Source organism: Medicago truncatula, chromosome 4 (genome assembly GCF_003473485.1).
Source record: "Medicago truncatula cultivar Jemalong A17 chromosome 4, MtrunA17r5.0-ANR, whole genome shotgun sequence".
NCBI classification, from domain to species: Eukaryota; Viridiplantae; Streptophyta; class Magnoliopsida; order Fabales; family Fabaceae; genus Medicago; species Medicago truncatula.
Window position 1 is genome coordinate 7,093,216 of NC_053045.1, and position 16,725 is coordinate 7,109,940.

Sequence of the window (16,725 nt, forward strand, 5' to 3'; positions counted from 1 at the left end):
TAGAGAAAAAAACAACAAAAACAAAAATCCAAACAAGTCATATATGAGATTCCCAATCCCAATCAAACACGCTTAGCTTAACTGTCTTTATCTACAACAACAGTATCTCTTGTCTCATACTGTTCTTTTTTCCATTCTTGTTGTTCGTTATAACAACAATAACCATACTTTTCCCATTTCTCAAAACCTCCAAACCTTAAACTCCATTTTCACATTAGAGTGAACAAAAAAAAACAAGTGTCTCTGAAATGGTTTCCAAGTTCAATGGTGGCGTTGACGATGGTGGAACTGGGCGTGGAACCAAGCCTATCTGAATTAACAACACAACCCATCTTTTGAAACTGTAAAAAGATCAAATTTTTAGTTTCAACTTGTTATGTTATGTTCATATTTTGCTGTTTAAAATCATGGGCTATCTTGGTTTCTTAGCTTGGCTCTATAAACTCTAATTCTAGCTTTTATGGGACCAACCTTCTTGGTGGTCCAAATGGTACAATCCCTTCCTCTGCAAGTTCAATTTTTTGCATAATTTTTTATATTTTTATTGAGGTTAGTGGATCATAAGTTTCTGTGTAAACTCATTATATTGTTAGATTTTTGGTATTTGACTGTGTTTTGAATTCATTACTGTTGTTTTCTAAGGAACATGATTAAGTTCCAAGTACTTTCATATGAATTCTGAAGGTTTAATATTTATATAATCAAAAGGGCTATTTTGTATTATTTTTCACACAAGTATTAAATATCATTACTCTCCTTGGAAAGTTTTGATTTCTCTTCTGTGTTGTGTCAAGTGGCTGCTTTACCAACCGACTTTTTTGTTGGATGCTAGAAGCAGCTATATTGACTTGCACACATAGGAATCTTAATAAAGTGATTAGTTATTAATTTTTTAAAATGTTTTCTAGTTTAATTTAGTCAAAACATAGGGATTCTTTCAGATTTTGTTCTTTTATGTGGAAATAAAGATTTCAGTTCATGAAAAGTAGTTGAAAATGTTGTCAGCTTAGTTTATAGATATATGTTAATTTTGTTGTTTTCATTTGCTTTTTCTTATTGAAAATGATAAGAGAAAATAATCACTTGTCTTCTTGTTGCAGGTTCAAAAGAAATGATCTGGTATTAAAAGCTCTTTCGACTTTTGGCAATTGCAGTCGTGTTTTGAATCAGACTTTCTTCTGTCAGAAAGTATATGTTTGATCTGTTTTCTGATGATATTCTTGATTTCAACTTCAAAACTTTGTTGATTCTGGATATCAATCAATCTCCCTTAATACCAGATAGATCTGGTAGAGTGTTTAGCTTCACCGTGGGGCAAATCTCATTTGGCAATATAGTTTCTGAGTCTCAATCTTGGAAGAGGCAAATTTGTTAACTAGTATCTGGAAATTACTTATGTTTGAAGATTCACCTGTATCGGGCAAATCTCCTTTGGCAAAAGTTACTTAATTTTCTGTGTTGATTCTTAGCATATCAAAATAGTAGTTTTCATCTTCTATGAAAGTATCACCTTTCTAAAGTTATTCCGCACTTTCACTAGGAAAAATCTCCTTTGGCATCTTTTGATTATCTTAGTCGGTTTCCTCCAACTTGTTTAAATTTTCCTTCCAAAAAATCGCAAAAAACAAAAAAAAACATCCGATAGTTGTAGCTCCTTGATACTAGTTTTGCAAACCTCTCTAGTTTCTTTCTGTGGAAATTCCAGTGCAAACTGGGCAAATCTCCTTTGGCAATTCAGAGTCGTAATAGACTCCAGTTATCCCTGTCCTTTCGGGCAAATCTCCTTTGGCATTTAATTTTCAGTGGTGAAGGTATTCTTCCTTTTTAAGAAACTGGCTTTGTATCTGTGACAAGCATAGGTATCAATTAGACACATTTTGTATTGTATACAAATATCCTCTGAAGTCAGTATCGACTCATCCGTTGTTGATTGCAATACATACGGACTCTGGTGTTTAATGTTTCTATTAGCTTGGAAAGGTAAATATCTTCTTGAATCCTTATTTATCGTTAATATTCCTTTACGGATTTGTTGAGATTTTGCTTCCGAACAATACTATAATTTCCTACTTTTATTGTGTCTTGAAGTTATTTTCTTGTAGCACTGATGTTAACTATGACGCAAATTATGACAGGCATATAGTTGATGGAAGCTCAGATGACTGATTCTGACTGGGAGTCTTCCAGTGAGAGTAGCGGCACTGATGATCAAGAGGATATTGATTTTCTCTATGGTGGCCAAGCTCAGAGCATATTATCAAGTTTAGAGGAAGCATCGGTAGGATAAATGATTTCCTTTCATTCGAGAGAACATTTGCTTACGGCGATGTCGTGTGCTCCCTGTCACACCCGTCTGGACAGATGGGGAGGGTCGTAAGTGTTGACATGTTTGTGGATTTGGAAAACATTCAAGGAAATGTATTAAAAAATGTGAACTCCAAGAAACTTCTGAAGATTCATTCCACCTCGGAAGGTGATTGCGTAATTAAAGGGCCATGGCTTGGTCAGGTTCAAAGGGTGGTGGACAGATTAAGTGTATTGTTTGATGACAGGACTAAGTACGAGATCACTACCTTGGAAAATGATAAGATTGTACCACAAAATCCTAATTTTCTTGAAGATTCACGGTATCCATACTATCCAGGGCAGAGAGTGAAGGTTATGTCCTCGACCGCTTCCAAATCAGCTAGATGGCTATGTGACAATTGGAGAGACAATCATGATGAAGGAACTGTTTGTTATGTGGAAGCAGGTTTGGTGTATGTTAATTGGCTTGCCTCGGTTCCTTTAGGTTCTAATTCAAATGTGAATACTCCTCCATGCTGGCAAGATTCCAAAAACTTGACCTTACTGTCGTGTTTTTCGCATGCAAACTGGCAACTTGGTGACTGGTGTATGCTTCCAGTTGCAGACCAGAAGGAACAAGTTGAACAGATGATTCGAGATTCGTCTGATAGTTATCTTCCTAATAAGCATAGTATGGCTAGAGAATGTAGGAGAAGAAACCTTAACTCTAGCATGGATGAATTGTTTATAATTGGGAAGATAAAGACCAAAGTTGATAATATATGGCAAAATGGGGAACATACTTTGGGCTCAGATCCGCAGAATTTAGTTCCTGTGAATGTCATAAACACTCATGAATTTTGGCCTCATCAGTTTGTGATGGAAAAAGGTACTTCTGATGAATAAGTCTAGCAATCAAAGATGGGGTGTCATTCTATCGGTTGATGCAAAAGAGCATACGGTAAACGTGCAACGGAGAACAGCTCCCACATCCAAGCCAGATGATTTGGCTGGAGAACCAACGGCGGAAACTGTGAGTGCCTACGAATTTGTTGAGCACCCATATTTTTCCTGTTGTTTTGGCGATATTGTGTTCAAGGCGGCTCAAAAACAGTCTGGTTACCTAGCTGAAAAATACAATGCAAATTCAATGAGTGACTTGAATGTGGAAGCTCCCCTGAAAAACCTGTACCAAATCAGTTATCCGAATAACTCGGTAGGTAACTGTCGCCTGTCCTGTATTGGCAATGTTACTGGTTTCAAAGATGGTCATGTGGAGGTGAAATGGGCTACTGGTTTAATGACCAAGGTATGCCGTAAACTTTTTGTGAATATATTGCAGATGCTACTTTCTATATATAGTGATATTACTCGTGAAGTTTATGATGCTACATTATTTTGAACAGGTTGTGCCCTATGAAATATTTCGGATTGGTAAACATGAAGCTTCGACTGCAACTCCTGTTTCTTATGAAACAAATATTGAGGAGTTGACTGAAGAGATTACTGAACATGGAAGTCTACCTTCTGACCAGAAGGGAAAGGTAAGGGAAATAATATAACTTTTAAACTTGTCAAAAATAACAACTAAAAATAACAGTTTTCAACGAGATTAGTTGTCGAGATTAACATAAGGATTGTCTAATCATAAGCTGAATCTCACTTTGATGATCATGGCTTGTCAGATTGTAACAATGATAGAGATAAATGTGAAAAGCATCAAGGAGAGAGTAGTTCTTTTTCCCTGCCTCAAACTGCCCTTGAACTTTTCTCTATAATTAAAGCCAGCATTTTCCAAAAACTTGGCACGACATCATTTTATGGAGTTGTTTCCACAGTCCCTACATTTGAAGAGGGAAATGCGCCTGATTTTCTCGACAAGAAAGATTTGGAAACTTGTGGCCCTGAGACTGATTCACATCCTGCGAGCAGGTTGCAGTCTACTGAAGACTCAACTCCTTATTGTGAAGTTATTAGGATTCGTGAGAGGAGCGATGCTCCAGTTTCTTCAGACAGCAATGGTTCGGATCAGTTGAAGCGGTTTGATGTAATTGATACTTGTTCAGATCACCACTTTTTCAATGAGAGAAAAGGGTGCCGATATCTCAGGTTATAAAATTGACACATCACTTAAGTAACATAATTATATTGAAAGCATTTTGGCATACTTTTTTCCCTCTCCTTTGCTCCTTTGTAGGTTAAGAAAGATTGGGCAAAAAAGGTACAGCAAGAATGGAGCATCCTGGAGAAAAACCTTCCTGGTGCATACTTCTCACTTTATTTATTATAACTATCTCAGCCTAATTAAACCAACCAACTATCTCACTAAATAAGCAATGTTTATTGTCCATTAATATTTAATATGAAAATAAGTAGCCTATTGAGTAAATAAGTGTCCGAGTTAATTTACTTACAAGAAAGGGAAATCACTCAAAATATGATGTCATATCCATCACAGTTTCTGCTAATTGACTTACAATCTTTATATGCTTAAACAGAAACTATTTATGTCCGTGTTTTCGAAGAAAGAATGGATCTCATGCGAGCAGCCATTGTTGGTGCGTCAGGGACACCTTATCACGACGGGTTGTTTTTCTTCGATATATGTTTCCCTCCCGAGTATCCCAATGAACCACCTGTAAGCTTTTGAATGTATTCTTTTGGGTTCTTTGTGAATTATATTAATTTTATGCTTCAACAATTTTTCATTCTATCATTATGGCCTTTGAAATCTCTTGCAGATGGTGCACTACATTTCTGGTGGATTAAGAATAAATCCTAATTTGTACGAGTCGGGCAAAGTGTGTTTGAGTCTCCTAAATACATGGAGTGGTACCGCGACTGAAGTGTGGAACCCTGGAGCTTCCACAGTTCTTCAAGTCCTTCTCTCTCTGCAGGCTCTTGTCCTTAACAAAAAGCCTTATTTCAATGAAGCTGGATGTGACCAACAAATTGGTAGAGCTGAAGGAGAGAAAAACTCTGTTAGTTACAATGAGAATGCTTTCCTCCTCACCTGCAAATCCATGTTGGGTCTACTAAGAAAGCCGCCGGAGGTAAAACAACCATACTTTTTTACTTTGATTTTGCCTTTATTATAACACGGGACTGCATGATTTCCTAGGAAACATTGACAATAACTCATTGCATGTCTTGGACTGTGTATCTCTATTTCATAGAGCGCAATTATTAATATTTTGTAGTTAGAAATGGAGATGCTAAACCCACTTGGGTTGGTCTGATGGTGTTGGCTTGGGACCTTGGAGAGTGATCCTTTCAAGATCTCAGGTTCGATTTTCCCCGGTGCAAATTTCAGCAAGTATGGCTTCTAAAAAAAAGAAAAAAAATGTAGAGGCTATATTGAGATGTGTGCATGATCCTTGATTTCCAATTAACATTAGTTTCTTAAGTTTTCAGTTTTCATTCATAAATTTAAATTTACTGTAATTGATTACACTGAGGCTATAATATTTTCAAGTATCCTCTGTCCATTTCACAATAATGATCATCATGAGGTTTTTAGTTTCTTTCAAATTAATTTTCATTTTATCAAACTAAAAAAGCATTGATCAAATACTTTTTTCGACTTTATCCTTGTCTTTTCATATCCTCCCCAAGTAGAATAAGAGTAATATAGTCGAATACATTTACATTTACTTGTCATTGAGGATATTTAATGATTCTCTCAATCTTCACACGAAACAACTTTGAAATTGTAACTAATAATTGCAGCATTTTGAGGCATTGGTGGAAGAACACTTTCGACAATGCTCAAAACATATACTCGTTGCTTGTAAGGCATATCTTGAAGGAGCAAGCCTATTGGAGGTGAAAAAAATGAGCATGAAAACCGAGATGGAACTTCTACAGGATTCAAAATTATGCTTTCTAAACTCTTCCCTAAGCTTGTTGAGGCATTTTCTGATAAGGGAATTGACTGCTCCCAGTTTGTTGACATGCAAAAGTGAAAACTCGACGAAGTTGAGTTAACCATTAAGGTTGCTGGTTCCAACCTTATGTATGTGTAATATTAATTTGGTTTCATGTATCTGTCTAATATGTCAAGTTAAGCTTGAAGAAAGAAATAAAAACCTTGTGCTATGTTTGTATATCAAATGCTAGTTTATTCTGTAAACAGTTTTATAATGCCTTAACATATGAGAAATGATAAATGAACACAAAAAGTGACACCGACACCGTATTTCTATCCGGTCTGTGGATCGATTTAGCAATTTTTAGCTTGCATCGGGGTTCTGTGCAAGACTCACACTGCCTTGTATCATCTCAGTTGTCGCATTCGGTATCGAAAAAAATTGTTTAAAATGGCAGTGTTCATACGCTATATAATGCTTGTCCATACTGATTTGCTTGATTTTTCCTATGTTTGCAAGAATTACTTAATTTATGTGAAAAAATGCCAAAATAATATATTGAAAATTGATGACTAAAGTTTAAGAAGAGCAAGATGTGCGAAAGCTTAGTAGAAACCATGTGCTCAACCAACATATAAATTCTTATGATGTGATGATGATTTCATATCTACAACAATGAATAAGAGGGACAATACTTAGGTGACATTGTGGTTGGTGACATTACCAACCACAATGTTACAAGTGTGCAAAACAACAAAAAAATCTTGTGAAAGAAAAAGAAGAAAGCCACATGTGACATTATGGTTGGTCAATGTCACCCAAGTGCTACCCGAATAAGAGAGAGACCGAATGAATTTAATAGTTAATTGTCATAGTAGTAAACCAAACACCACCAAGCTCCTCAATTACAAAATCAGAAAATTAGTTATGCAGACTTTAATTAGATAAACAACATATTCATAATAAATTGATCCTAAAACCTTTAGTATGGGTCATATTGTCATACTAGATATACAAAATTTTCAATAAACCTAAAAGAACAATAGATTATCATAAGATAGGATGGATAGTGCATGTTAATTCAGTAGACGAGTTTAATCCATAATTTCCTTCAGCATTGCCCATTGCCATCGGTCTCACCATCTCCCACCTCAGAGACGCCATCTTCCCCTACCGATTCCTCGCTACCGATTCCTCGTTGACAGAACTTCCTTCCAATGGACAAAATATTTGTTTGCTATTTGTTGTCAGTTTAAAACTAGTTTAAAAAGAGGTTTAAACTAGTTTTCAACTGACAACAAATAGCAAACAAATATTTTGCCCATTGGAAGGAAGTTCAGTCTGCGAGGGTTCCGTGGGTGAAGATGGCGTCTTTGAGGTGGCGTCTTTGAGGTGAGAGATGGTGAGACCGATGGCAATGGGCAAGGCTGAAGGAAATTATGGATTAAACTCGTATACCGTGTTAACATGCACTATCCATCCTATCTTATCTTATCTTATGATCTATTGTTCTTCTAGGATCAATTTATTATGAATATGTTGTTTATCTAATTAAAGTCATAACTAATTTTCTAATTTTGTAATTGAGGAGCGTGGTGTTTGGTTTACTACTATGCCAATTAACTATTAAATTCATTCGGTCTCTCTATTATTCGGATAGCAATTGGGTGACATTGGCCAACCATAATGTCACACGTGGCTTCCTTCTTTTTCTTTCAAAGATTCTTTTTGTTGTTTTGCAGACTTGTAACATTGTGGTTGGTAATGTCACCAATGTCACCAACCACAATGTTTTGCAGTTATTCCATAAATTCTAAATGCAGTTGATCAAGAAACAAAATGAAAAAGCTAATTAATAATCACTGTCTTTTTCTACCAAGAAACCAAATCACAAGTCAATACTGTAAACCCAATTCAATATCTTAAAACAATGGGCCAACAAAAATAAGCAATGTAAAGAGAGGAAAACAAATAAAATACCATTGAATCTTCAATAAATTGAAATTATATCATTAAAATTTTAAATATAATCAATTCAATGAAGATTCTCAAATAGATGGTTCATGATGAAGAAAAGGACATATATGAGATCAGTAAAAATGAAAAAGCTGTAAATCAGTCTTTTTCTACCAAACAAACAAATCACATGCAAAATGAAAGATCCAGCTACATAACAAAGATAACAATTATAAAGAAACTAAAAAGATTACCTCGTAGCACCTGCACAACAGAAGGATGAATGACTATACCTAGCACTGGGTGGGAAACCTCTCCAAGACGACCACGCTTCCTCTTCCTCTAGATTAAAGTCAGGAGGAGGATCAAGTCCCGTCCCATTGGAATCAAGTCCAGTCCCAACAAAGTCACCAGCATTATCTTTCTTATGATTAAAATTAAAATTAAAAATCATAAGATCATTTATTAAATAGAGAAACAACGAACTAAATAAAAAAAATCATCTAAAACTGGATTATCTTATGATTAAAATTAAAAATCAAAATCATAAGTTCGGTTGATTCGATCGATGTTATAATTTTTCAACCATTTCCCATGATTTCAGATTTTGTATTCCACTATAACAAGATAACTACTGATTTCGTAAAATCAACAAACTGAATAGATCAGATCCGTCAAGATATTGTTAAAAACAGAACACATGTGAAACTAGTGAACGACGGCGAACTAAATTGTACTTGAAGCCGTATGTATATAAGACTTATTTATGGGCTTGGTTCTGTTTTTATCAATATGGGCCTTGGTCGTGGGCTTTGTGCAAAAACTTATTTTCTCCGATAATTGATGGTGATTAAAACTTATTTTCTCCTATACTTATTTGGTAATTAAATCACCATCATAATCTTAATTTTACACTTGGATTTGAGCCATCTCCGGTGGGTTTTGACTAAAAATCTTAAAAAAAATGAGAATTTTTGTTATTCTCCCTGTCTCACGCTAATTGTCTCTTTACTTATTTTTAATTTTTTTAAAATAATTGTCACTTTAGAATACTACTAATGCAACATTTATTATTTTTTTTCCATTATTATACTCTTATTTATTGAGTTTCATCCAACTTAACTACTCCAATAATTACAATTAATAAAGATGTTTTTGTAAATGATACTAATTTTACCATCAAAATCAACACAATTAATCATTTCCTTAATAATCGTGCATAAACTTTAAACGAACTATTATTTAGAGACGGAGGGAGTACTCAATTGTCTCGATATTTGTTCGTCTGTTCCTTGTGATACTACTAATTTCCTAGCATAAATTTCATTGACTCATTACTTGCTTTAAGGGTGTGTTTGGATCACAAAGGAAAGTGAGAGGAAAGAAACTGAAAGGAAAGAAAGTGAATGGAAAGTGAAAGGATTGTGTAGTTGTTTGGTTTAAGGGAAAGTAAATGAAGAAAGAAAGATGTGTATTTACATAATGACAAAAATAACCCTAACAGTTTCTTTGATTTTATTAAATGTTTTGTTAACTGTAATTAAATTTTAAGTGAAGTTTTTTATATTTCAATTGAACAAAATTAACATTTTATCCTCGTGAACTTAACTCACTTAGTATGGATAATGTATAATATATGCAAGGTCTGGGGTTCAAACCCCGACCACACCACAAAAAAAATTAATATTTATTAATATTGTTATATTTTTAATTTTAAAACATGGATATGTATGAGTGAAAAAAACATAGATATATTGTCATGTAATACGTTGATAGAAAAGGCTAATGACTTTATAATTATTCCTTAAAAAAAATGTCTTTATAATTACTAACTAGTTAATATAAAAAAAAAATCATTCACTTTTTGACAGAAAAAAAACAGTAGAGTACGTTCAGCCAACTAAAAATGGGATAGAGTACAAGCTTCATTTTTTTTATTAATTGAGAGTACAAGCTTCATATATTTAGAAAAATCAACACGATGCGGATAAATTTTTAGTTTTGTTTCAAAATTTCAACCACTCAACTATGCATCCTTTTTAAAAAAACAAAACACTCAACTAAACAATTAAGGCCTCCTTTGGATAAACAGCTTATATAGATGCTTATAGCATTAGAGCTTATAACATTAGAGCTTATATCATAAGCTTTTATACTTGATAAGCTATTTATGTTTGGATATGTACACTAAAAAATACTTACATAAATTGAAGTGTTTGGATGTGACATTACATAAGCAATAATTATCGAAATTTTTAATATTTTTAATTTAACAAAAAAAAATCAAAAAATCGAACCACAATTATCAAGATTTTTTTGATAAAAAATCAAGATGTAAAAAATAATATTATAATCTATTAATTATAATTATATATATATATATATATATATATATATATATAGTATAATCAATATTCGTCATTAAAAAAATATCAATATTTATATAAGACAAAATTAACATTAGATAAGTATATAGTTACGTAACAAAAAAAATATTCATATAAGAAAAATATTAATATTCAGTTTATTTTGTTACGTAACAAAAAAAAAATCTTCCTTAAAAAAAAAAATCTTTGTTACGTGTGTTAATTTAGTAAGATAAGTATATAACAATTTTGTTACTCATGCACCGCTAAAGATAACTAACATTATAATTAAAATATATGTTTTGAAAAAGTGGATCCAGAGAGAATCGAAGGAGGTTACATAAATTCATAAGCTCTTTGTTAAGCCGGAGGGTAAGCTGAAAATTTAGGCTTATCAAAATATGACATAAACAGCTTATGAAACTATGATAAGCTATTTTTATTTATTTACCCAAACACCTTTAAAAAGGCTTATGGGAGTAGATAAGTCCACATAAGCTCAAAATAAACCAATCCAAACGGGGCCTAAGTGGATCCGTATTGATTTTGAGGGTTACTTTGTCATTCTAAAAGAAACTGGTCCTTCCTCACCTTTTCCTTTCAATCAAGCGCAGAAAGGTTTTACATGTGGGTCCTAGCTAAAACATTTCATCTTCTCTATTTTTCAACGGTGCCAAAGTATGGAAAGAGAATCAGTCCACTCACTTTCTTTCCCTCTTCCGATCTTTCTATAGAACCAAACATACTCTAAGAGTCTTCGCACATTTCTTTACAACACTTAATTTTTATTTTGACCAGGTTCCATGACTTTTCCGTCTTGAGTACTAAAATCATAAGGAACACAAATTGTGAAACACACGTACAAAACTTCTCCAAAAAAAATAAAAAACATGCGCACCAGCATAAAATCTCCTCCAAGATGATTTTGAAATTAACAATTTTTAATTAAGTGATAAATTTAAAATAATAATTCTTCAAAAAAAAATTAAAATAATTTGAAAGGATATTTTAATTTATATCACAATTTAAATCAATTAATATTAATTTTTAAGAATCTATAATTTAAAAAAAAAATGTCAAGAAGAGACGAGTCATTCATTCATCCGTAAACTATTAATAAAGGCAATACAAATAAGTTCACCAGTTCTCGTGAATAATTCCTATCGGTTTTCTCTCCTAGGGTTTTTCATTGATCATCATTGGAATTCCTTTGTGAGTGTGTTGTTGTCGATCGTTCTGGATCATCCAGACCTGGTCGTTTAGGCTTGGGCACCGTTTGTGTGTTTGCATATGTCTTTTGGCATTCTGATTCAAACTCCTCTTTGCTAAATTGGAATCCTTGCAATAACAAAGTCCTTTTCCCATTCGATGTTATGTGATCACATGGGCTTTCAAATTCATTGATCATGGAATATATTTTTGATGGAGGCTTGGTTTGATCAATTGGCTACCATATGAAAATCAGATTAATTAGTACATCAGGTTTGTGATTCACGTGGCTTTCTTTCTTGCATCCATAAATTGATATATAATGGATTGGTGTGGCTGCGTCTTTATTTTATGCTAGAAAAAAATTTCCTGTCCATACTATGATCAGATCATGTCTTGCCTATGCCAATACATCAGACATGGTTTAGTGTCCAACAAATGAGTGTTATCGGTTGGAATTGCCGAGGTTGGGTAGCCCGAGCGCAACTCCTGATTTAAAATATCTCCTTCAGCACTTCAATCCGGACGTACTCTTCTTAAGTGAGACACTAGTATCCCGAAATAAAATTGAAGTTTTACGTTACTTGCTTGGTTTTGATTCCTGTTTTTCCGTTGATTGCACCGGTAGGAGTGGTGGCCTTGCTTTATTTTGGCGTACCTCTTCTAATTGCATGCTTGTTAATTATTCTAATAATCATATTACAGTTGAATTTTTTGATTCTGTTCATGGTACTTGGAGACTCACCGGTTACTACGGGTACCCCAATGGGGAACGTAGGAGAGCTGCGTGGGAGTTTCTTCGTCAGTTGTCTAATCAATATGCAGATCCTTGGTGTATCTTTGGTGATTTCAACGACATTATGGATGATAGTGAAAAGAGGGGTCGTACCTCTAGGCCTTGGTGGCTTATAAATGGATTCCGTCAAGTTGTTCTTGATTTCGGCTTGACAGATGTCCCGTTTGAAGGGTATCCGTTCACTTGGTTTAAGAGTTTGGGTACGCCGCGGACAGTGGAAGAACGGTTGGACAGAGCACTTGCGAATAATTCTAACCTTGAAAATCTTGTAGCACCGACATCGGATCATTATTCCATTCTTTTGAATCGAAATCCAGTACCCAGACCACATCTTCGTCACCGTAATTTTCGATATGAAAATGCTTGGCACATTGAACCTGGCTTTAGAGAAGTCGTCACTAATGTGTGGAACATGACTGATCACACTAGCATAATTCCAAAACTTTCAGCCAGCGCAGAAGATATGTCTTCTTGGAGTAAGGACCATTGTCGTAAGTTGAAAAATAATATTGTTGAATGTCATCGTGAAATGCAAAATATCAGACTTAATAGTTCAGAAAACAGCCAGAGCCAATTGTTAGAAGTGAGGAAAAGAATGAACAGACCACTAGCTCAAGATGATGCATATTGGCGTCAAAGAGCGAAAGCTTATTGGTTTCGTGACGGAGACCGTAACACAAAATTCTTCCATGCTGCTGCTACTGCGCGTAAGAAGGTGAATCGCTTACTCTCGCTTGAAGATAATGCCGGTAATAAAGTCTCGAATGATCAAGGCATGCGAGATCTTGCAAAAAATTATTTTCTTGAGTTATTTCAACAACACAACAATGCTGCTGCGCCTGTCATTGATGTCATACAACAATCTGTTTCAGCCAATGATAACATGAGCCTCACGGCACCCTTTACAAAAGAGGAATTTCAGGACGCAATGTTTTCCATGCATCCGGACAAGTGCCCAGGCCTTGACGGCTATAGTCCGGGATTTTATCAGCATTTCTGGAGTCTATGCAGTGATGATATTTACAAAGAATGTTGTGCTTGGCTTGATACAGGGCAGTTCCCACCTGATCTCAATATGAAAAATATTGCAATTATACCCAAAGGCAATTCCCTATACAGTATGAAGGATTGTCGTCCAATAGCTCTCTGTAATGTACTTTATAAGGAGGAGGAAAGGGATCATTTGTTTTTCCAATGTGATTATTATGGTCGGTTATGGCTTATGCTATCGGATTGGTTAGGTTTTGTTACGGTTCTCAATGGCAATTTATATTCACATGCAAATCAGTTTTGTGCTCTTGGAGGTTTCTCAAAGAATTCTTTGAAAGCATTTTCTATTATTTGGATTTCGGTCTTATTTACTATATGGAAAGATCGCAACATGAGGATTTTTCAAAACCAAATTGTTCATTTGGAAGTTCTTCTTGAAAGGGTCAAACTCCAAACGTTTTGGTGGTTGAAAGCTAACTACATTTTGTTTGTTTTTTATTATTCTTATTGGAGACAAAACCCTTTACCTTGTTTAAATACTATTTTGTAAAGTCTTTTTTTTGGGCCTTTGTTTTATGGCGGAATTATCCTTTTTGTATTGTAATTAACTTTCTCAGCTTTCTTTGGCACATCTTGTGCTTGAGGGATTGATTATTTTATATATATTTCTTTTAGTTTTTTTAAAAAAAAAATGAATTTCTTTTAGATCTAAAAGTCGAAATAAAACTTTAGAAACTAAAATAAAATAATTGATCTATTTATACGGATAAAAAACATAATTAACCTAAAAAATTATTACATTGAAGCAAAAAAAAAAAGTAGGCTTAATAGCATTTTTCGACCCTTAACTTTCACGAAGTTGCGATTTTGGCTCCTTAAGAAAAAACTACAAAACCATCCCCTAAGTTTTGCAACTGTAGCAGTTTTGGCCCCAAGGTCAATTTTTGGTAAAAAAATATAACATGTGGCACCTCACTTAGGGTGTCATGTCAGCGTAGACCGAGTCAAAATTGGTATGGGGTCAAAACTGCCACAAATGTAATCAAAATATCTAATTGGTATGGGGTAAAATCCAAACCTCAACTTTACAACATCACAAAAAATCACTAATCAAAATATCTAAAATATGAAATTTGAGTTCCATCAACAGTCACCACAACAGAGAAGAAAAAGAATTCATCCTAATCTCTTTAATCCCTTCACCATGTTTATTAAAAACACCTATAAAATTCAATTCAATTTTTTAACTAATTTTATTTTTATTTTTATTTTTTATAAATAATAACACTATAAAATCTGAGTTTACGCTTATCTTCTTCATTCCCAAATCAAAACCAAAAAACGATAACACTAGAAAACCTTTTTCTTCTTGCTTCTCTTAATAAAAAATTTGATTACCCAAAATCTTAATCCCTTTTCTTCTTCCTTCTCGATCTGTTGTTGCTGTTGTTGATTTGATAATAAACACGTGCTATCAGAAAGAGTACCATGAGGGACGTTTTCATTTTATAGGCCAACAACATACTACAGGTCAGAAAGAGTACTCTTTCTACCTAAAACACGATCAGTCGGAAAAAGCGAAGAAACAACAGAAGGGATTTTGGTACGGTGTTTAAGAAGTCAATCATGTTTCAAGACACCAAGGGAGGTTGATAAGTATTGATGATTGAATCAGGAACTGGTTTCTTCTTATTGAAGAGATTGATTTTGGATAAATCTGGAAGTGCTAATGTGTCGATTGGTGGTTGTTGTGATAATAGGGAGGTTGAGATTAAGGGATGAAGATTGGGACAACCTACCATGAGGGTTAACTGGTGGTGTTAAGAACACATAACCTAAACACTCCTTTTTTCTCTTATAATTTTAATTCATGATGATGATGATGAAAGAGAGCAAAAAAGGGTTGAATTTGATTTGCTATTGCTGTTGTTGTTGCTGCTGTTGTTGATGTGTTGATGATGATTAGAGAATTTGGAGATTTTTTTTTCTGGGTTAAGATTGATGTAGATGAAAAAAAGTGAAAAGAATATTAAGTGTTAGTAGTTCACAGTACAATAGACCCTGCATGATCGAACAATCCTCTTTTAAAGAAATAAATCAAAAGGTTAAAATTTAAAAATTTAATAAGGTCTATAGTGGACTATCTTTAATCATTGTTCACCTTTGACATTTGATGTTAAAAACTAAAGGAGAGGACCAAAACAATAAACGACAGAATATATAAGGGACCAATTTGAGACACTTTATAGTTAGGGGACCAAAGTGAAAACGGAAAATAAGTTAAGGGACCAAATGATGTATTAAGCCTATTTTAAAATGTATAAATGTCAATGTAGCATTCAACTTTTATATGTAACTCTTTACTCAATAGACTTTCTAAATGTTTGAAATTCACTTAAATTAGTTTCTCAATTTATTTGTAGCAAACATGATTTAGTGAGTCTCACTTAAATTTCAATCAATTACATAGCGTGCGTTAAGAAGAATTTGTTAGTTCCTTTAAAGAAAACAAAAAAGAGAAGAATTTGTTAGTGTTAAGATTGTACCCCATATTGCTCAAAAAAAAAAAAAAAGATTGTACCCCATAAAAAGTGTGCATGTGTGTGTTAAGAACGAATAAAAGGACTTGGAGTATTTTTTTTATAAGGTTTAATTACACTTTTGGTTCTATCATTTTGATCAACTCACGAAAATGGTCTTATTTTTTTTAAATCGAACAAAATCGTCCTTAAACTATATGTTTTTTTGCTGTGTTAGTCCTACCTCTCTATTTCCAACTCCAGAAACGCACATAAATGACAGTTTTAGTCCAACCACCTATGCTCTACCATGAAATAAAGAAAGAATAAAACATTTGGGTACAAAGAATCTACTTATTCAGCACACTAACCTAATTTCCGAGACATGTTACATACCTGAAACATGTCTTAGAAATTAGGGTTTTTCTTGGTTTGTGTGCTGAACAAAGTAGATTTCTTGTACCCACATGATTTATTCCTTGTTTATTTCATGGTTGAACATAGGCGGTTGGACTAAAACTGTCATTTCTGGAGTTGGAGATAGGGAGATAGGACTAAAACTGCAAAAAAAATATAGTTTAGGGACGATTTTATTCGATTTAAAAGAGGTAGGACCAATTTCGTGAGTTAGTCAAAATGCAAGTAGCAAAAATGTAATTAAACCATTTTATAAATAAGGTTTTCCTGTGTTTCATATTGAAAATTTTACGTAAACACCACAATTGACACCAAGA

General features: G+C 33.9%; 1 pseudogene; it reads left to right on the forward strand.

Annotated features, from left to right (window-relative positions):
- Positions 1-60: 60 nt before the first annotated feature.
- On the forward strand, positions 61-6,611 carry LOC11414585 (probable ubiquitin-conjugating enzyme E2 24; annotated as a pseudogene).
- The last annotated feature ends 10,114 nt before the right edge of the window (positions 6,612-16,725 follow it).